The sequence below is a fragment of the Malaclemys terrapin genome, chromosome 2, assembly GCF_027887155.1.
Source record: "Malaclemys terrapin pileata isolate rMalTer1 chromosome 2, rMalTer1.hap1, whole genome shotgun sequence".
NCBI classification, from domain to species: Eukaryota; Metazoa; Chordata; order Testudines; family Emydidae; genus Malaclemys; species Malaclemys terrapin.
This window is the reverse complement of record NC_071506.1, coordinates 29,371,397-29,393,645: the sequence shown is the minus strand read 5'-3', so window position 1 is coordinate 29,393,645 and position 22,249 is coordinate 29,371,397. Positions and strand designations below refer to the sequence as shown.

Below are 22,249 nucleotides of genomic sequence, written 5' to 3'. Positions count from 1 at the left end.
CCTTAAAATCTAGTCCATCTTTTCACTTTGTAGTGTAGAATGGAGAAGCAACAACATTCAAAGAAATCAACACTTGCTGGTGTCTACATTCTAAAGCACAAAATATTGTTATTAATCATTAATATTAAATATTAAATAATAATAATAATAAAAAATAATGTGTCAGGGGATTATTTAATTCCTTCATTTAAAAGAGGATCTCTCTGCACCAATGAGTACCTCTACACTAGAACTGGAAAGTGTAAATTTGAATTCAAGAGACATACCCATGCTAGCTATGACTGAGCTATTACACTAAAAAATGAAGTGTAGCTATGACGGTATGAGCCGCAAGAGGGGCTACCCACCCCGTGTACAGACCTATGATCTCGGATAGGATCATAATTTGAATGGGCAAACTACTCCCACTGCTAGTATTGTTAGTGTGCTAGATATAACAGAGCTGGAGTGGGTATGTCTCCTCAAGCTGCAATTAACACCTCTAGCTCTAGTGTAGACATGCAGTGTTTAGAAGCCCCTGCAGGACACAGGACACGTCTACACTGCATACTCCTTATGGCACAGTGTAGAGTACAGATATTGCATGCCACCCTAGCACAGGTATAAACAGCAGTGTAGCCAGTGAGGCCTGGTTTGGGTGAGTAAACACACACTAGAACCCTTAGAGTATGTGCACGCCCAAGCAGTGCTTCCCTCATCTACACTGCAATTTTTATCAGTGTAGTGTCCTGCTGCCTCCCCATTGCTGCAACAAAAGGCTCCAGCAGTGAGGAAAGGCTCTTGCTGCTGGGTGGCAGCAGGGAAAGGGCAACTCCCTGCTGCTGGATCATTTCCCCAGTGCAGAGAGCTGCTTTTCACTGTGGTGTGTCGCTACACTTACCCTACATGCTGCTGCCAATGGTATGCAGTGTACAGCCATAGAAATCATGTTGACTGTTGCACTAAAAATACACTGACGGGAAATGAAATGATTTGTTGGTCTTAGTCTGGCCCTAGATACAGACACAAAACTGACAACCTCACTAACCACTTGTTGACCAACCTTAAGAGAAAGACTATAGCATAGGATTTTCACTCAGAGGCCAGCAGGCCGAATGGGCAGGTTGTGACTCAACACTCCTTCCACCCTATAGTGGGTTTCACTCAGAGGCCAGAAGGTTCAGTGGGCAGACTGTGGTCCACCAATTCCCTGATGCTCCATAGTTCTCCCAGATGGGTGGACCTGGGGAAGCAGGGGGATTGGGCCCTTCCTTGCTCCTGGGTTTCGGCTCAAGGCTCAAAGAGGAAAGGCACGAAGTCTCAGTCACTTGGCCAGCCTCCCCTGGGCTGCTTCCTCTCTCCTCACACTCTCTTTGGTTTGGGATGTTCCAGCAGGAGTTGCCAATCAGTCCCAGCAGCGCAGATAGTTCACTGAGAATTCCCCTGCTATCAGTTATTTCCCCTCAACAGAGATTGGGGGATGGAAAAAGACATGCCCCTACCCTCCCAGCTGGTCTTACTCACAGTCCACACCCTCTTCTGTGAATGACTTTGTCCCCAAAAGCTGCAAACTGGCTTCCTCCCTTCAGATAGCCTCTCCTTCACTCTGCCCCCTGCTTGACTGTCAGAGTACCCTTTTGAGCAGCTCCTCCTTTTGGAGCATACTCTGCAACTGCTGAGGGGCAGGGCTGACCTGATCCAGTACCATTCCTTCACTCCCTTAGTCTCTGTGTAGGGTCTGTAAACACCATCACAAAGACCAAAGAGCTAACGAATATGGAGTTCAAATTACCCTTTCATTCCTACAGGTAATTCAATCTTGCAAGCAAAATGCAGAGGAACATAGGTAGGATTGTGTGGGGCAGCTAACACTACCACTGCTTATGTTATTCATGTACCATGAATAAACAGTTTCAGTGCTAAAGGTTTTTAAATTTAAACCTTCAAAAGAACTAAAGGCACTTAAAAATGATCATACACTGTAACAGAATCTCAATTATAGCAATTTGGAGTTTCTAAAATTCAAGAAAAAGAACACAGACTTAATGTTCAAAATATGGAAAAAAAGGCCTGGGGAGAGGATGAAAGGCAGATACAAAACTTCAGTCTGCTAAAAAATTGAACTAGTGTACAGTGGTTTAAAAATTCTCTTTTATCATTTATTAGTAGGTAAAATAATACTAGTCTGAGCAGATTTTCTCTCTATAAGGGTCAGAGAATATAACTTGCCTATTAGTAAAAGAAGAGTTGTTAGCTGTCCCTACTGTATGCTATTTTTGTATTTGTACAGAAGCTAGCAAAGATGATAGAGCTAATGGCTTCTGTTATGTAACTCACTAACTTTGGTACTTTTTCTCCGATCTTAGTTTTTTAGTAGATCAAGAGTCACATTCTGCTATGATTGAAGTACAAAATTCCCCATGACTTCCATGGCAATTCCACATATGGAGTGATGACAGGATTTTGCCTTAAATGCACAGATTCTATAAGCATTCTCTGACAGCAGTGAACATACATATGATTGCTACTGACAGAACAACAGTTGGGAAATTGTCAACAATAGAATGCATGAATTGCTCTCATATAAATCTGTTTTAAGTAACTATTGTAAAATATTTACAACAGTTACTATACTGTATATTGCAAAAAGAACAGGAGTACTTGTGGCACCTTAGAGACTAACACTGTATATTGAGATCAATTCAAAAACAGGTGATATTCCATTTCAACACATGATAAGTATTTCTGGAATCTTGTTGCCTTTAGCTTTGCCTTAAGCATCTGCATGCCTCAGAGGATAATTGCAAAACTTCAAAGAAAATCCTTATCAAACCATAGCATCTGTAGTAGTTGCTGTTTACAAAAAATGAAATTAATTAATACAAATTAAATCTTATATAAACAGATTTCAGATGGAAAGTATCACAGAGGCATCAAAAAGTGAGGTTCTACAAAACCTACTGACAGAATGACACTATAATAAAATACAAGGGCAGGCTCAAACAGGGGGACTGGAACAATTTGTATAGTGGGGAGCCATTGAATCAAACTGTAAACCCTGTATACAATGGAAATCACTGCAAAGCAGGGGGTGCGGCACCGTGCACCCGCAGTTCCAGCCCCTGTGGGCTCAAATGATGACACTGACACATCAAATACTGAAATAGCTGAGCAGGCAGCAACTGTATTACAAGAAGGGAAGAAGTTCTGGCAGCAGAAAAAAGAGGGAGTTCTTGGTATCTCACTGTAGCTATTCTACTTTTCTTTTACACTGGTACCCCTATACTGGGCACTGCCAATCCAGCTGACTTCAAGGCTTTGTTACCAATGCCAGTCAGGCTCTTCCTCTCATTTGGAGACATGGAATTCCACTAGTGGGAAGTAAATGTTAAGCTGATGTCTATTCCTCAGCAGAAAACATGTCTCACTTCTCCCACGTCTCTGTAGGATTGAAAAGCCATACCAATTTCTCTGAACAACCACCAGTACAGCAGTGTGAGCTTTGCTTCCAGGAGTACCCATAAGATGTGACAAGACATCAGCTTTATTGATGAACAAGAAATCCCCTGATCAGCTAGACAATAGGATGCCTGCAGCCAATAGCCTCAGATCTAACCTCAGAAAGGGAGGAGCCATTGCTCAAATGCCAGCATGTTGTGAGGCCCAGACAGGGGGGAGGCAAGAATTTGAGTCACTCTTGAAGTTCCCAGCAGAGCTGCAGCTTATTAACCCTAATGGCTAATTATATAATATGTTAAAGTGAATTTCAGTTTATTTTTTTGCAAAAAATACACACAACATTCAAAGGCTATGGTATAAAATATACCCTCTGGAAATATGTATTTCCACACGATAAAAATATTGTATTGAGTATCCAATATATCTGTATAAGTAAAATATTTTTTAAAAAAATATTAATTACTGAAACAAAAATAAAGTTCAAATCTTTCATTTAGAAAGGTCAGATTGAGGTAATTTTCATGTCGTCGTGATTGTAATTCTCTGAAAAGTAGGAATTATGCAACAATGTAATCTTGTCCATTGTTATAGTACAAAATTGAAGCTCAGTACATTATTTTTTCAGAGCTATTATGCCAACTGACACAGAAGACATAGGTTCAAAATTTTGAAACCTGAGTGTCAGTGAAGTCAGGCATTAGAATTTATATTTATTTTGACCTGAGTCTTCATTGGCATTTGTGGCAATACCAAAGAAAAACTAATATATCCAGCTACAATGTGATGTGTCTATGTTTATGGATTCAGGCACCTACCTTTAGGCGCTCAGGTTTTTAAATTGTGGCTTAAATCATTCTATCACATATTAGTAGGCCAGCATTAGAAGGATTTTATATATATATATCTCATTTCATTTACTGTCAATATGGATCATATTAATATTTCTCTATTCTAACCTTTTTTCCCCCCCATGAAAGATTATCAAAGGTACAAGACTTATCTAAAGTACTGCATACCTTTGGTGGATTTCCCTTAGAAATAATCACTTATTTCACCTTAGAATTTTTGGGGGCAGATTTCCCATGACTGCACTACCACTCCTATGCAGCTCTACTGGTACTAACAGTGATGGGAGCAAATTATAGAAAAAGGCATCACTATTCACCATTATTTTAACTCTGTTTCATTTAGGCTTGCCCTGAGCAAGACTGGACAACATACTGGTAAAAATGCCAGTGCCTATTATAGTAACACTCCCACTCTTGCTACACCTAGGCTAGGTCTACACTACCCGCCTGAATCGGCGGGCAGAAATCGACCTCTCGGGAATCGATTTATCGCGTCCCGTTGGGACGCGACAATCGATCCCCGAATCGACGCTCTTACTCCACCAGCGGATGTGGGAGTAAGCGCCGTCGACAGGAAGCCGCAGAAGTTGATTTTGCCGCCGTCCTCACAGCGGGGTAAGTCGGCTGCGATATGTCGAATTCAGCTACGCTATTCACGTAACTGAATTTGCGTATCTTAAATCGACTCCCCCCTGTAGTGTAGATGTACCCCTAGTCTCCAAATAAAGAGAGTTTTCACAAAAGAGGCTGGTGTTTAACACCATGCCATTCTCAATCATCAGCATATCAATGATTCGTTCATCATGCACAGGGAGTAAAGAGGCAAAAGAACTAAGATTAAGTCACAGATTTAAGAGGAACAGGGAACATTTTTAGATAATGGCTGAGGTAGAGAATTATACAGAGGAAATGTATTGTGTTTTACCAAGACCTAAAGGAAATATTAAAAATTACCTCAAAAATAATCCTTATGGGATTTTTATTTATTTCCACTCACGATGCAGCATGTGTGTGTGTGTGTGTGTGTGTGTGTTTAAAACTGTTATATGCTATTTTAAATATGTCTCTTTCATTTAAGATTCAATTTATCTAGTAAATTTATATCCACAAAAGATGATTTCAATCTGGATTAAAGTTGGGGGGTGAGGGTGGGGGATTGCACTAAATTTCCCAGTGCTTGGTGAGCCGCAAGGCGTTCTTGTGCTTTCATTATTTGATTTGTTGTTAGTCTCTCTCTCCCAAGTGTAACAGTGAAGTAAAAATGGCAAAATGAATTCAATGAAACCCATTTTATTGAAGGTCCCCATCTTTCCATGAGTTTAACAACTGAGGGTTAAAGCACTTAATTTGGGAATTTATACAATAATTACCCCATTGTCTAATCTATTGCCTCAAAGACAGGAGTTCCTTTCAAATATAGCAGGTTCTTTTTTTGTTTGAGATGGACTCTGCATATTCTCATTCTTGGCCCCATATCCCAAAAGGGGGAATACGCAGAGGATACTCAAAGAAGAACAACAGTTACTATACTGGTATGTAACCATTTTCTTCTCCTTCTAGTGACTGTGCACATATTCATTCCATCATAGGTGATTCCCCAGTAGTTTATTGATGGTGGTAGGGCTTTGGAGTCTAGTGAAAAATGAACTAGATGACAAATTTTCCAAAATATGCATAATCTTTGCAAGTTTCGATGATGGCATAGTGCTTTGTGAATAATGCACTGAAGACCATGTAGCTGCTCTATGTATTTCTGACACAGGTACATTACTTAGGAATGCTAGCAATGAAATCTGTGCTCTGGATGAATGAATGTTATCCTACATAGACATTTTAAATTGCATTTTCATTGCAAGTTTGAATACATGTCATAATCCCATTAGAGATCTGCTGAGCTGTAACTGGTTATCCTTTAACTTTTTCAGCAAAGGCCACAAAAAGCCTGGGTGAAGATATAAAACATTTAATTCTATCAATATAGAAAGACAAAGCCCTTCAAACTTCCATGTAGTTTCTGCTCATCTTTGTGAGAGTGAGGCTGGAGAAAAAATACAGGCAGATGTATTGTTTGATTTAGATAAAAATCAGAAACTATTTGGGTGACGTCTTAACGATATCTTGTCCTTATGAAATACTATATAAGGAAGATCAGCCACCCAGGCTTGGAATTTTGATACTCTCCTAGCAGATTTTATTGCCACTAAGGCAGCAGTCTTGTAAGACAAAGAGGCCAAGGAGCAGGTCGCATGTAGCTCAAATCCATCAAACAGGATAGCACTACATTGATATCCAAAGGGGAAACCAGATCATTGATCGGAGGGTAATTTCTGATAGTACCTTTCATAAATCTGCCCATATTCGGGTTAGAGAACACCAGGTAACCTTGACTAGAAGGATGCATAGCAGATATAGAAGCCAAGTGCACCTTGAAAGAACTTAATGAACGGCTGAATTTGAGATGGAGAAAATATTGCAGGATGTCCTGAATGTGATGCCCAAACCAAAAACCTTCTTCACTTGGTAAGGTAGGTACTTTTTGTAGAATACTTTCTCTTAGATAATAAAATAGTTAGGATTTTATGGGAGCAGGATTTCAATTGTGTTCAACCATTGATAAGCCGTATTGTCAAATGCAGTGTGTGAGGATTGGGATGAATGATTTGTCTCTGGGTTTGAATGAGGAGATCCTCTACTAGAGGAAGGATTATTGGAGGCTGTCTGGAGAGTTCCTGAATTTCCACATACCAATACTACCTTGGCAAATCCAGAGCAAGGAGGAGGAGCACTTTAGGTTGAAGAAGTGTCAGACTCATAAGCACCTCAGTCCTGAGGCACCTGTTCAAGAATATGCTCTCTCAGATGAAGTTCTCTATTTTTTTGTTTGGCAAATAGAGCACTTAGCCTGGGAGGGCCCTTCTCCCAGACAAAACAGACAATTTTAATGTCTATCATTAGCAGACTGAGCCACTTGACAAGTGGTGCACTGCTGGAATCCAGGGGATTTCTGCATATCCAATGCAAGTAAAAATAAAACAGTACAGAATAAATTTTCCTTAAGAGGAACATACTCCTAATAATACTAAGCACTAAATACTAAACAACTAACTAACTATATAAAAATGTCTAAAGTTTTCTCTCAGAAGAGAAAAGAACTCAGTCTCCAAGGAGAAACAGGGAGCCCAACTTTTGTCATAGGAGGTAAGAAGGAACTGAGAGGGAGGCAGAACACCTCAGCCCTTTGTGGCCTCAGCTCACAGCATGAAAACAGTCATGGCATATGCTCTCCCCACCAGTACTGCTGCCACAAATCTCCGAATGAAGCACACCAGGAGTATGTATATCTACAGTGGAATAGATATGTGCACAATCACTTGAAGGAGAACAGGTCTGTCTGTCTATCTTTCTAAGTCTCTCTCACAACATAAGTTGGTCCAATAAAATATATTATTTCACCCACCTTGTCTCTCTTATATCCTTGGACTGACACAGCTACAACTACACTGCATATCTGCCTATGTCTCTATCTATCCAGGTGCTTATGTGAACCTCATTATTGTAGCATCTGGATGATTATAATGAGATTGGAGTGAGTTTAAGATACAAATATACAGCAGATGGAAGGGAATCCTGGGAAAAGCAGCAGAAAGAAGCAGTTTGGCTGGACATTTTCAACAAAGCTCTATTATTTTGCTGGGCCCCTAGAGTAGGGATAGATTACAGTACAAGACTTACTTCTGCTTTTGCTTTTTTGCCCTCCTAGTTCAAAGAATTAACAGAAATTATGCATATATTTTAAATATTATTAGATAACGAAACAATACCCTTATTCTGATTGCAATCATTTTTCTTTCAACAAAGAATTAACCCACTCCATAAAACTAAACCCTTATAAACTGCAATGATGATATAAGCATAATTGATAATGCAGTGTGAAAAGATACGCATAAGTTGTGTATAATTTATGTTTATTGCAGCACCGCTGATTAGAGCTGCAGAGACAGTCTGAATAACTGCATCATATACGTGACAAAAAATAAACTAAGGGAGAGTGAACCGATTTGTATGAACTCATATCAGTCACCATTCAGTAAAGTGTGCAGTGATATAACAAACCCTTTTAAAATCATGTTTGAGCCTCATTTGTACATACACATTATGTCAAAGGATGATCACATTAAGGGTTAGATTATGCAATTCTTACTCAAGTTGAACACTCACACAAATTGTCCCAGGGATGTTAATGGGACAAGCCGGTAAGCACTTACATAAGTTGTTCCATTGACATCAGTGGGATAATTCATGTAAGTGCTCACCAACATCAGTAGAAGTTGCACAATCTAAACTTAAGTGTCAGATTCATTGCTTATGTAACTATATTGAGATCTATGGTATTATAATGGAGATTAATTTAGTCTTAACCATTGGTTCCTCAGCTAAGGGCATCAATCTATATAAGTTATATAGAAGGATTCAGGAAGTTTGTTTCTAGAATGGTTTAGAAAAATCACACGAAAATGCTTTAGTCATTCTTTCACTGACAACTCTGATTTTAAAAATAATATAACTTCTGTGATTCTTACAACACATTAGAGGAAATCCTGGCTCCATCCAACTCATAATACCTATTTTGCTTAATGTACGTACCTCTCCAAGTAATAGCTATTCCAGGAGGAAATCAAGTGATACATCTACATGGTTATATTATATATCAGTGATAATGCTACATGGTTATTTCATGATTATTACTTTCTACACTGACCTTCAATTTTTCTTATGCAATTTACAGGATTGGCATAACTAGTCAGGCTATGTCTACACTTCAAATTACTTTGGTATATCTTATGTTGCTCAGGGATATCAATAGTTCACACGTCTGAGCGACGTAAGTTATAGTGACCTAAGTGCCAGCATGGACTGTTTTATGCAGTGGGAGAGCTTCTCCTACCTACATAACTACCACCTCTTGCAGAAGCAGGAATTATTAAGCTGATGGGAGTGCAGCTGCGCTGCTGTAGCTGCTGTAGCTGCTGTAGTGTAGACATTGCCTAAGCAACTATATGTAGGAATTAGCCATGAGAGATTCAATGGTAATTGCTGAATTGTGCATAAAGCTGTTGGCAAAGTCTCTGTAAGTGGTTTTTTTTTTTTTAAGAACATACAAAGACTAGAAATGGTGACCACAAGATTCAAAGAGCTTCTTTGGAATGCAGACGAAAACCTGAAGGCATTCAGCCATACAGTAGGCGTAGTAATTGTAATATACTTAGACCTTATTAGATATTCTGAGGAGTTCCTCACCATTTAAATTAATGCTTAGAGCAGGGGTGGGCAAACTTTTTGGCCTGAGGGCCACATTGAGGAATAGAAATTGTACGGCAGGCCATGAATGCTCACAAAATTTAGGTTGGGGTGCGGGAGGGGGTGCAGGCTCTGGGGTGGGGCTGGGGATGAGGAGTTTGGGGTGTAGGAGGGTGCTCTGGGCTGGGATCGAGGGGTTTGGAGAGCGGGAGGGGGATTAGGGCTGGGACAGAGGCTTGGAGCATGGGGAGAGGCTCAGGGGTGCAGGCTCTGAATGGTGCTTACCTCAAGCAGCTCCCGGAAGCAGTAGCATGTCCCTTCTATGGCTCTGCTTGCTGCCCCATCCTCAGGCACCTTCCTTGCAGTTCCCATTGGAGCGTGTTGGAGCCAGAGCGGGGCCATGCCAGCTTCCAGCAGCTGAGTGGTGCGACCCCGACCCAGTGCCTCAGCCGGAGCGGGGCCAAGCCGCGTGGTGCGGCCCCCGACCCAGCGCCTCAGCCAGAGTGGGGCCAAGCCGCCTGGTGCAGCCCCCAATCAGCGCCTCAGCTGGAGTGGGGCCGAGCCGCGTGGTGCGGCTCATAGGCCAGCTTAAAACAGCTTGTGGGCCGGATCTGGCCCATGGGCTGTAGTTTGCCAACCACTGGCTTGGAGGGTAGAAGACCTCCTTCAGAACAGGAAAGATGTCAGTTCTATTAAAATGGGTGTATATATGCCTTTTAGTTTCTGGCTGAGATTAGTTAAGTAATTCACTGTTATTTTCTATCCAGCATGTCTATTATTTGAATATTATTAAATTATATCTATTACTAGCAATATTTGTTCAGAGGGGATATAAGATTGTTGCTCTTTGGAATTTGTAAAAAGAATCAGGTGCCTACTCCCCTTATTTCCCCCCACAAGTTAAATCTCTAGCTTCATGACTACATACATGTTTGGGGTCCATTATAATTTTCTGCATCAGTTTCCATATATTTTCATACCCAAGAACGTGCTGACTCTCATTACCAATGCAAATGTTTTCTCAGTCTACTCTCTTTGTAAATATTTTTCAGTCTCCTCTTCATATCCATCCATCATTCCTCACACATTTGCCTACAACATCTGCTCTTTCTCACTCACTCCATATGATCTTCCAAACAGCTACCATTCCCCATGTATGGGCTAGGGATGGGTGAACCTCAAATGGTTCAGAGTTTAAGATCAGTTCAGGAAAAAAATATCCATAAACACAGATACCTATCTAAACTATTCTAAAGATTAGGGTACTTCATCCCCCAGTCCTCACAAACCTCCCTGGTGACTGATCTCACGTTTGACTTGAGTTTTGAAATAAGCCCATTACTCTTTAGTATGTATCAGCACCACCTGGGGGAAAAAAACAGCAGAAAGCATTACAGTCTGGCAGAGTGTTTTGCGTCATGCTGCTGAGGAAATGGGAATAGAAAGGTTGCCTTCCCTCCAAAAGGTGCCACTGAAAGAACATTCAGAGGAAAAGGAGAGAAGCAGAGCTACTCCATGAACAAGCAGAGGTAGTAACTGAAGTGAAGGGAAAGTGTTCTCAGAGATGGATCCAAATACCTAGAAGAAGAGGGCAGCAATCTGTGTTGCTCCCTGGGATACTTCTGTTTGCATGAGTTTCAGCAATATCTTTACCAAACAAACAAACAATCAAACAAGTGAGAAATCAAACTGAAGTCAACACAAGTTTTCAACACTTTCACCACTTCCTTTGTATCTCTGCATAATGATATTCAAACTATGGAGTGGCACTAAAGAAAAAAGAAAATGCTTGAGCTAACAGGAGGACTACCCTGGCTAAGTAAAAACGTAACCCATTGATTATTTATATAATGTAGATTCATAGAGTCACAGATTTTAATGCCAGAAGGGTCCATTACAATAATCTAGTCTGACCTTAATTAGGATTGGTTAAAAAAATATTTGTTGTAATTTTGAAATTAAAAAAAAAAAAAAAAGTCTAATCTTGCATTAATTGTTGTAGGCCAGATTCTGCTACTCTTAGTCATGTGGAACAATACCTTACTTTTTGTGTTGTCTCATTGATTTTTAGGAACCAGATTCATAACAAACAGCCCATTAAAAATACCATACTTTAATTTATTATAGTTAATTTTCTATGCATGTTAAATTATGAATAAGTTGTAATAATGAGTTGACCTGATTATTTAAAGCTGAATTTTACTCATGAAGAAATCAAATCAGCAAATTGATGCTTCTCTAAATATTTCAGATAGAAAAACTGCAACATAAACTGATGGAATATTAAGTAGTTGTAAATAGGATAGACCCATATTCAGTGAGAACTCATTGGGGTACACAGTGAAAGGTTACATTGTTAGAGCCTGATAATTTAGTGCATACTCAATCTGAGTAGTTATACTGACTTCAGTGAGGCAATCTGTGTGAAAGAGAACTATTCACATGAGTAAGGGTTGCAGGATCATGCCCTGTGCAATATAACACTCAGTTATACAGAAGATTCTCAGTTTGATATTTCCATAGCAAACTAGTGTGGGAGCAAATGAGTTATAGAGGCTATTGCATTTGGTTTTAAATTAAAATACTAACAAAGGTGTCAGGTATGGTACTTTTCACTATCTACCTTTCCAAATCCTGTGCTTTCTTGCCCGTCTCCATTAACAATCTGTGTGACTGATGAACCCATCATTGTGCTACTTGCCTAAATTACTCTGTATCAGTTGATGATCATTATCCTACATCAAAATATATGCTGAAACATATGAATTGTTTGTGAAGACAGAGTGGAGCTTTTTCTAATGCTTCTCTGGCAGATCTCTATCTTTCCTTCTGAAGCTAAATGGCAAAATGAAACAAGTCAGCTAGTACTCCTTAACCAGGCCTCTAAGGTGCATTATAAACTAGATGTCAAAATAAGGTCAGTGATGGCTGATGCACTTAAATCACAGAGGGCATGTCTACACTGCAATAAAACACCCCTAGCTAGCCTGCATCAGCTGGCTTAGACTCGCGGGACTTGGACTGTGGGGCTATACAATTATAGTGTAGATGCTCAGGCTGTAGCCCGAACCCAAATGTCTACACTGCCATTTTATAGCCCTGCAGCCTGAACCCTGTGAGCCCAAGATGGCTGACACAGGCCAGCTGAAGGTGTTTTATTGCAATGTAAACACACCCTAAAAGAGTTATGTCAGCTGAGAAGCACAGAGGAAGAGAACTGCTTAACTGCTTATACTATAGAAGATAAATATAAACAAGAGGAAGTAACAGAGGAACTGAAGCTGGATGGAGTTGATATAATAATATTATTAAAAATTAAGGTGAAACCAGATAAACTAAAATGATAAAGTAAAAATATGAAAAAATGAAAAAAAAAAAAAAAACCAGAACGTTTAAAATAAGATGTTGAGGATATTGGCAGCTCAGGCAAACTTTATAAAAAAAAAAATAAAGTGATACAGACTGACAAAACATCCTTACTCAGTTCGGCAATGGTCTGAAAAATATGTTTAAACACCACAAAACTATTCATGGACAAAATGGAATTGCATCTTATTATCATCATACAGCTGCTGATCACATAATATTGCTATCAGAAGTAATTGAAATATCACTTAGTAGGGTATTGATTGTATTTAACAACAGTGATCAAGATATAATTGGCAAAGATTTTCAAACCAGGCATATATTAATGGGTCCCTGTGCTCTGCAGGGGCAAACGTGTTCTGCCTGATCTAGCCCTGTCAAACCAAGGGTACTTCTCCATACAGTAATGTATTTCAGATGCTTCTACCTTCTGTGGGATAACTTTCCAGCTGAAATTACCACCTGATGGGCTGCTTTATATCACATTTGGGAGAAGAGCAGCAAATCAGAGCTTCTGCCTATGTCAGGTATAGCTCTCACCCTCCTTCAGGAAGTTCTGCTCCCTTTTCCTCCTTCCCATCAAATAAAAAAAAAACCCAATCTGTTTGCTTCCTCCTGTGAATAATGTACTGGCTCAGGGGAACAGAGGGACTAAGAGTGAGCAAAGCAGGCTGTGAGTTTCCAACCATTTTTTGCTTCTCCCTCCCCCGGTTTGTGGAAAAATGTGTTACCCAGCCTGCTGACCCTCTCCTTCTTCCTACCCCAATCTTACAATCCCATATTGGGTGACATGTGTCAAGGGGATGAAGCTGCTCTTGCTCACCTCAGATATGGGGAAGATGGGATGAGAAGAGGCCCTGTAGCCCCAGGGGCAGCTCTATGTTTTTTGCCGCCCCAAGCACGGCAGTCAGGTGGCCTTTGGCAGCATGCCTGCGGGCGGTCCGTGGTCATGCGGATTCGGTGGCATTTCTGTGGGTGATCTGCCAGTGACACGGCTTCGGCGTTCCTACCGCCAAATTGCCGCCGAATCCACAGGACCAGCTTGCCTCCCCAGGCACGTGCTTGCTGCGCTGGTGCCTGGAACTACCCCTGCCTGTAGCCCAGATGGGCATTTGTATGAATATTCATGGCAACTATCAGGCCCCGTAACAGACCAGACCACCACGTAAGGAGAGATCTGGACCATTGGACGTTGTCATGCTAAGGACAGGGTAGATCTTTTGTGGATGACTTCCTTGTCTCTTACTACCAGATCCCCAAGAAAGGGTGTGAATATATGTAAAGAATGATTCAAAATATTAAATTAATTGTATATTACCGCTATCTTTTTATGTGGCTTGCAGCATTTGTCTCTTTACTAATTGTGCTAATAAAACTGCTTAAAGTTTTGCTTTGCCCTCAGTGTGAGTGTCATCATAGTGCATATCAGTGTTCCCAGAGAGACATTGAATTTGACAACCTTGATTTGATTCTGTTGTGCCTGGTTCTGGGACTAGCTTTTTAATTAGCAGTGAATTGGAAATCAATAACAGAATCAGGAACCACCTAAAGAATCAGGCAACAGACCTCAATAGAGCTCCCACCCAAGGAAAACAAAAGAGCAAAGTGCTTCCCTAAAGGTAGGAGAAGATAAAGAATGAAATCGGGGAGTGGAGGAGAAGTAGGGACAAGGGAGATAGAGAGAGACAGATGGGTAAAAAAAGGGGGTAAAGACACATACTAAAAAGGGGGAGGATGGGTGATTGCCTTTCCCCCTGGCTGGGAAGAGAATCAATTCCCCCAACTAATCAATCTCCATCCATCCCCCAAATCAACTGAACTCTAACCTTCCACAATTTATCATTTCACCCTCTATGTCTCACTGTTCCACAGTCAGTTCCTTTTTGTGTTCCCCTCATGACTTTATGCATCTCTCTCACTCCCTATTAATTCTACATGTGCGTATGTCTCTGCCTCTTCCCCCTCCTGCCTTTGCAATTTTCATTTTAAAAACCTATACACTTTTTTGCAGAAAATATGCACATTTGAGATTTACTTGTTTTTACTGACAATGCTGGCAGATCTACAGCTCACACTCACATGTGCACTGTAAAGTGAAGTTCTATTCTGAAAAATGACTATAAAAACTGGATGGGGTGCCATTTATTATGCTATTTAATGTTGCCCTTGACAAAAATTGCTCCTTTTTTTTTTTCTTTCCCGAGTGCCAGCCCCGGGTGCATTGAAAGTTAAAGTGGGGTCCATCCTTGCTATTGTCTCCAGGCCACTGTTTCCAGAGAGAGATAGTTAGATCACTGCCCAGCTTTGTTTCTGTCACAGCTCCAAGTTTATTATCATAGGTGGGCTAGAGAACCAAGACACCTTTCCATAGAGTCAACCCAGCTGAATATTTATGGTCTGGATGACTCTAACCATACAGATGCTGCCTAGAATGACCCTAGCCATAGACATGCCACCTGACATCTCTCCTCAGTTTTACAAATAAAACAACTGAAGTTCATAGACAGAAGCAGTTGAAAAAGAAGCTAAAATCAAAGCCTTCCAGGCCATAAAAGGAGACTTAAAGTGTCTGAGTCCTGAGGAAAGGAAGGGAGCATAGTGGGCAAGTAGTTGAAGACATGTAAAGAAAACTAGGTCATGATATGAAACCAAGAGCTGGAGAAGGAGGCACAGAGAGCAGAAAGGATAGACAATTTTGAGGAGCCTAAGCAATGGGAGGGAGAGTAGGAGGAAGTTAGATGTTGGCCCGGTTGAAATTGTGCAGACCCTAGCAAGCAACAGTGAGGAGCTTCAATGTGATTTTGGGCAAGAGAGGAAAACACCAAAGGGATTAAAGGAGAGGGCTTACTTGAGCAATAGCATGTTCAAAAGACTGAGAGGAGGAGAGTAAGCAGAGAGTTACAGATAGGACAGAGTTACAGACAGTTCAGATATTGAGGTGAAAGACAACTAATGTATGGACAGTGATTTTAGCAGCCAGAATGCACAGGAAAGGAAAGATTTTGGTGATGTTACAGAGAGATCAATGGTAGGACTAAGCAGGAGACTAGATGGATGGAGGTTAAAGGAGAAACATAGCTTTGCACAATATTCAGAGGAATGTATTATATCGTATCTGTTCCAATAATCTCACAACTATTTATTTTGCCTCTTTCAATAATAGACCATGTTTAAGTATCTGTAACTAGAAAAATATTGTTTTCTGTTATAAATAATCTCTTTAAATATATGATGAAACAATACTTTAGGGGAAAAAATATTGAAAAAGCATGGCTATTTTACCATTAGCAAGCAAAGCTTTCACTGAAGGACATTTTAAAATGACATGCACACTTTTTTTGTGTGCACATTGTTCAATAAAACAGTGTGTGTGGTAAATTTGACTTTAAATGTGTCATAAACCAAATACATCATTAACTTTTACAATGTTTCAAAGCTTTCATTGTAAAATGTAGCTATTTAAGAGCTTCATTCACACAGAAACTAGTGACTCCTAACCAATAGAAATCCAGCCTTGATTAGTATGGCACACTGAATACCTAGAAATGAACCCGCCAACTTTAAAATACACCTACTAGTCCAGAAGCACTGGAATGGGTTACATAGGGAGGTGGTGGAATCTCCATCGTTAGAGGTTTTTAAGGCCTGGCTTGACAAAGCCTTGGCTGGGATGATTTAGTTGGTGTTGGTGCTGCTTTGAGCAGGGGATTGGACTAGATGACCTCCTGAGGTTTCTTCCAACCCTAATATCCTATGATTCTAACACAGCATTCCATCTGTTGAACAATGTAGGCTACTCACTGCAATGGCTTCCCTTTGAATACAGTCAAATTAAAAGTTTTTGTCCTCAACTTCAAAACCAACAATGTTCCTCCAGAAGAATGTAACTGTCAGCCTCAACTATAAAATGTATAAGCACAGGAGACAGTGCATTCCTAGAGACTGGTTTGTCAAACTATTGAAGTGACTTCCAGAAGTGCTCAGTATGACCACAATCAAATGAAAATGGCAAGGCGGGTGGCTAGTAATGATTTTTATTATCATCTTCACTCCCAGACCTTCTTCTGCTAATTTGTTACACCAGAGTGCTGAACTGTGTCTTAATTCCAATTAGAAACTGTTTGGGGCACAGATTGTCACCCACTGTGTGTTTGCACACTGCCTAGCACAGTGGAGCTGTAATCTGATCAGTACCCCTATGTGCCACTGCCACAAAAATAGAAAAGAATCATAAACAACAAAGGCTTCAGAGGAAGATGCAAAGCCTGTATTTATTTGTTATGGAATGCAGAAACCCTTGACCTTCAAATACATTTCATTATATTTCTGCAAGCTCCCCCTTCCCCGCCCTACCCAATACATCTGACATTTACACTTTTTGATCTGTGTATCAACCTTTTTCAGCTTTTATCCAATAGGTAAGAAGAGGAATTCTTACTCAATACTACAAAATCTTTCAAAGGAAAAGTTATTGTTTGATACATCCTCTTAAAGTGCAATGTCTTCTCCTGTAGGCTTGACAGGACAGAAGTCCAGATCTGTGGGTCAAATTCAGCCCTATGTAGTTAATGGAGTTGTCCCGGCTTACCTGAGGACTGGATTCTTCTCTGAATTGACTCTCATTTATGTGTTTCCCTCCTAAGTCTACCCATAGTTATCTTTGAGTGTCACCCTTTTAAATTCATATTATTTCCTTATCCACTGGCTCTTTTCCCAGTCTGTAGTACCGTTTATTTTTTGAATGAGTAAGAATTCTGTATGCTTGTTCATAAATTTTAAATGAAATAAACATTCTTAACATAGAATAAGGAGGCCGTAGAGTGAACAAAATAATTTCCTCTTCTTTCTTCTCCTGGTTTGTTATCAAATACACTTGTGGTTTGTGCTGCAACTGTTAATTAACCTTTGTCTTGATGCTGCTTTTTTGTACTTCTTAAAACAAATGTTCACACAGAGACCCTTATATCAGTTATTTTGAACAATATAGCATTCAGCTAACCAAGGGATATATATCCTGCTCCCATTCAAGCCAATGGGGAAAAACAAAAACAAAATGATCCAACTTATTTGAAGGGTACAGAATTAAACTTCTTCGGTGAAGAAGGAAAACTAGTGTCCTGCAGACTACAGGTCCAATATTGCACTCCCTATGTGAGTTAACCTGGTGGAAAAATTCTAATAATATAATCTGCTGATTTTTTTGGCATTGAGTTATTATATATCATTCCGCTGGTAGGAAAAGCTATTATTGAAACTGGAATGGCAAACTTCTTATTGATAATTTCCCTTTCAGAGAAACATCATTTCCACTAGTCTGTCTTGACTTCTGATATGTTTTCTCTCTCTGCAGAGCTAGAAAACAGTGTTAGTTATAATACGATGGTTTACATATTGTTAAACTTTCCAAAAGAGTCTTTTTTCCCCCCACTTGAAACATTCCATGAATGATCTCTACAGTAAACAATGTTTTTAATGGAAGTTTGAGATAAATTCCTAATATATAAAAATGTGTGAAAAAGAATACCTTATCCATTGTAATTTTTTAAAACACATTTCCCCCAAACACACGTAAGTGAAAAACAGTTGATGTTTACCTATAAAGAATCCTTATTAAGAAGTGTGTTAACAGTGGAATTTGAAAAAAAATCTGGAAATTAACAAATTAAATTGAAAATCTGAGCTTGAACGGAAAAAAATCAATTCATTCTCAGAGTTTGCACTTCTAGAGAAATCATCTTCACATGCATGATAAATTCTGACCCAATTGTAAATTTTGAAAAAGAAATCAAACAAATGAACAATCTTTTAGTTGGGGTATTTGCTTGGTTATTGGTGGGGTAGAATTAGTGTTTATTTATTTTAAAAAGTCAAATAGAAATTGTGGAGACTTTAAAACTTTATAGTAAACTATAATTTTCACCTTAAACATGTTTTAATTCTGGATCTCTTTCTGGGCCAGTTCACCATCCCAAGTCTGTCCTCTAAAGGCACAATAATAGAGTTCTACTTTTTATTGCTTTATTCACGGGTTCAGTAGACTAAAAATCAGTTATTAATTTCTGATGCTACATGAATTGAGGGGATAATTGTAGCACATATAATTATATACAGTGCTGTATATGTTCCATTTTTCTAGAGGAAGGTACATGTTTGAAATCAAAAAATGAGATTTTAATAAGTGTCCTCCTCTCCCCTGCCTCAAAGTAATATCTATTCTCTCTAAGTAAAACATGACTTTGAATGTTCAGGATCCATCAGTTTACAGGTAAAACGTTCATTAGGATTCCTATAAGAAATATATACTTTTCTCTCTAGGTAGGAGTAGGTTGCACCCTAAGAACATGCCAGTTTAAGGTTTGTTTTATAGCCAATTATATGAACGACAGCATTAATTTATACAGAACAAAACTTATACATAAGTACGTTCCATAGTACTTCACAAAGATACCTTAAGTTTTTCCACTTTTGATGAAGAAGCATTATGCAAGGATAGTGATAATAGTTCTTAACTTCAATAGAATCTTCCATCTGAGGACCTCAAAGCAATTTACATACATTAATGAATTATACTTCAAAACGTCCCTGTGCGATACATAATGTAATATCAATATTTCAATTTTTCAGATGAGGAAATTGCTGCAGAGAGGGACCACAGGCATTCAAACTCCTTTGAAGCTAATGGGAATCTTTCCCTTGACTTGAATGGGGTTTGGATCAGGCCTTAATTGTCTTGACAAAGATCACACAGCAACTCAGTGTTCTTTGCTATAACCATTAGAACTTAGGTGTCAAATGCACAGCCCATGGACCACATTCTGACCACTTGCTATATATATATATGTGTGTGTGTGTGTGTGTGTGTGTGTGTGTGTGTGTGTGTGTGTGTGTGGTTTGCTCGATATATTCAGATAGATTCAACACTAAATTTTGCTTAATAAATAAATAAAACCTAGGAGTCTAAGAAGATACCCTTCAAATGTGAACAGAATATAAACCAATGCTGTGTTCGCTCCCTGACTCTGGAAATCTCAGAAATATGAGAAGTATATGAATGATATTTCTTTAAATTATGAAGAATTATAAAAGACTCCATCTTAAAAAAAATATGAGGAAAAACTGCCTGTCTTTGGGTAAAAGGAGAGAGATGACACAGATGGCATTGAACTGGGTAGCAACTTGTCACAGCATAAGGAAAGGGCACCACTGGCAAACAAACAGGGTGAAATCCTGCCCCCAGTGAAGTCAATGGGGAAGCTTCCAGTGAATTCAGAGAGGTCAGGATTTCATGCAAGAGATCAAGCGCCAAATACGGTGTATAGCCCTGTCCTAAATGCATCATACCCAGCTCCGACAGATAACTGAAAGGAGAGAAGCTTTTTTAATTTTTTTTCCCACACTTTATTAATACTTGTATAGCTTCTCATATCTCATTGTTTCCTTATATTCCCCCGTCTACCTGTCGGTGTCCATCTGTTGTCTTATACTTAGATTGTAAACACTCTGGGGCAGGTACCATCTTTTTATCCTATGTTTGAATATTGTCTAGCACAATGAGGGGGGTCTTGGCTGATGACCAGGACTCCAAGGTGCTACAGTAATAAATAAATAATAATAATACAGTCTTATTGAAATGAAATGGAAACAGATAGAAACAATGACTCACACCACTTCTTGATATTACAGAAGTATTAATTCCAAAGCCTAAGGATGACAATTTAAATGGCAACGTATGCTGTTTCATAGCTTATGATTTCAACAGATAGAATGGAGAATGTGTCAAGCACAAAGGGTTTTGGGAAGGGGGAGTTAAATTGGGGTTAGAGTAATTACGGGAATTCAGGGAAGAAAGGAGTGGAAACACAAAGACAGAGAAGATGGAGAGAACCATCAACAGAAGGGATAGGATGGACCAGAATCAAAGGATGGATTAGTGGGAGTCCTAAAGATACTCATGTTTTCTTACTTGATGCTGAATGCAACAATAAGGCACCTATCAAATAATAACTAACGTTCTGATACTGCAAGGCCTCACATGTGTACTTAAGTATATGAATAGTCCTATTTAGAACTGGTCAAAAGCAAAACAAAACCGACTTTGCACAATATCCTTTTTTATCAAATTACAACAAAAATGTTGTCAGAATTTTAAAAAATGACTCAGTTCTCATCACAGTTAATGCATAATGCTAAGTACTTGTATAGTGAATTGCAGGACCATGGCCTAAAAGTTTAGTTCCACATAAAGGCTATATTCTATTCCAGATGTTTGTGGAAATCTCCGATTCACCAAGGGTAATATGTAACCTTATGTTTATATCCCAGAGCAGTGACTATAATTAAAATGAAATTTGCCTTTCTCCAGAGAATGACTTGATTGTCCTGCATTAGTGCATGCTTCTTCAAGGAGACTAGTTATGATATTTAGCTGTGGAAGTAGAAGGTATAATACCAGTAGTTTTTCAAAATAGGAACATGTTTGTTTATTTATTTAACGCCATTAAAAATAAACATCAGAATTACATTTCTATATTACACTGCGTAATGCAGTTGTTATGTGCAAATTTATATTCTTCAACAAATGTTACGGGCCTCATCCAGCCAAAATTACATGTGTAACATTCCTGCTGTGAAACCTCTGGAAGGCCATAGATACTGACTGATACACAGCAAAAGACAAACAAGAAAGATTTCAGATCCTCAATGAGCAGTTGTAGACCTGCTTATTAGAAGATGAGTTGATGTAAATGAGGTTCCTGTCTCATCTAGGAGACCCCGGGTCTTTTAAACCCTTTTATCTCAACTATCATTGGCTTTCTGATAAATACCCAAATTCACAACAAAGATTCTATTGAAATGTAAATGTCTTGTTCCTGGCCCGCTTCTGCTATTTTGGATAGTATGATACATATTCACCTTAACAATCATCACAATAAATTCCATTGACCAATGCAGTGTTTATAGTGGAGTTATTTTTCAACACATCTTTTTACCTGGCACACATTATTCACCAATCTACAGGCCAGGGACTGATGGCAGATATGGAAAATATCTTACAGGAGTCCAAAGTAATTGCTGCCTCAATCCTATTGTTTTTCACTTTATTCCACACATACAACACTTCCCCCTCCCCTATTCTCCCTCCCCCTCCCGCCCCGCTCATAGTTTACTGACTACTCTCCAAAAAAAAACACATTAGAATATCTACTATACCTATGCTATACGAAATCCAAAACATCATGTGCATCTGGATTAAGTAACAGATTCATGTTTTCTGTAGTTTCCTTTTATTTTCTTCAATA

General features: G+C 39.3%; 1 protein-coding gene across 4 annotated transcripts in view; it reads right to left on the bottom strand.

The window, feature by feature from the left end:
* CSMD3 (CUB and Sushi multiple domains 3) overlaps positions 1-22,249 on the bottom strand; it is a 1,152,075-nt gene that overhangs the window by 201,784 nt on the left and 928,042 nt on the right. The gene's annotated exons all lie outside the window — the stretch shown is intronic.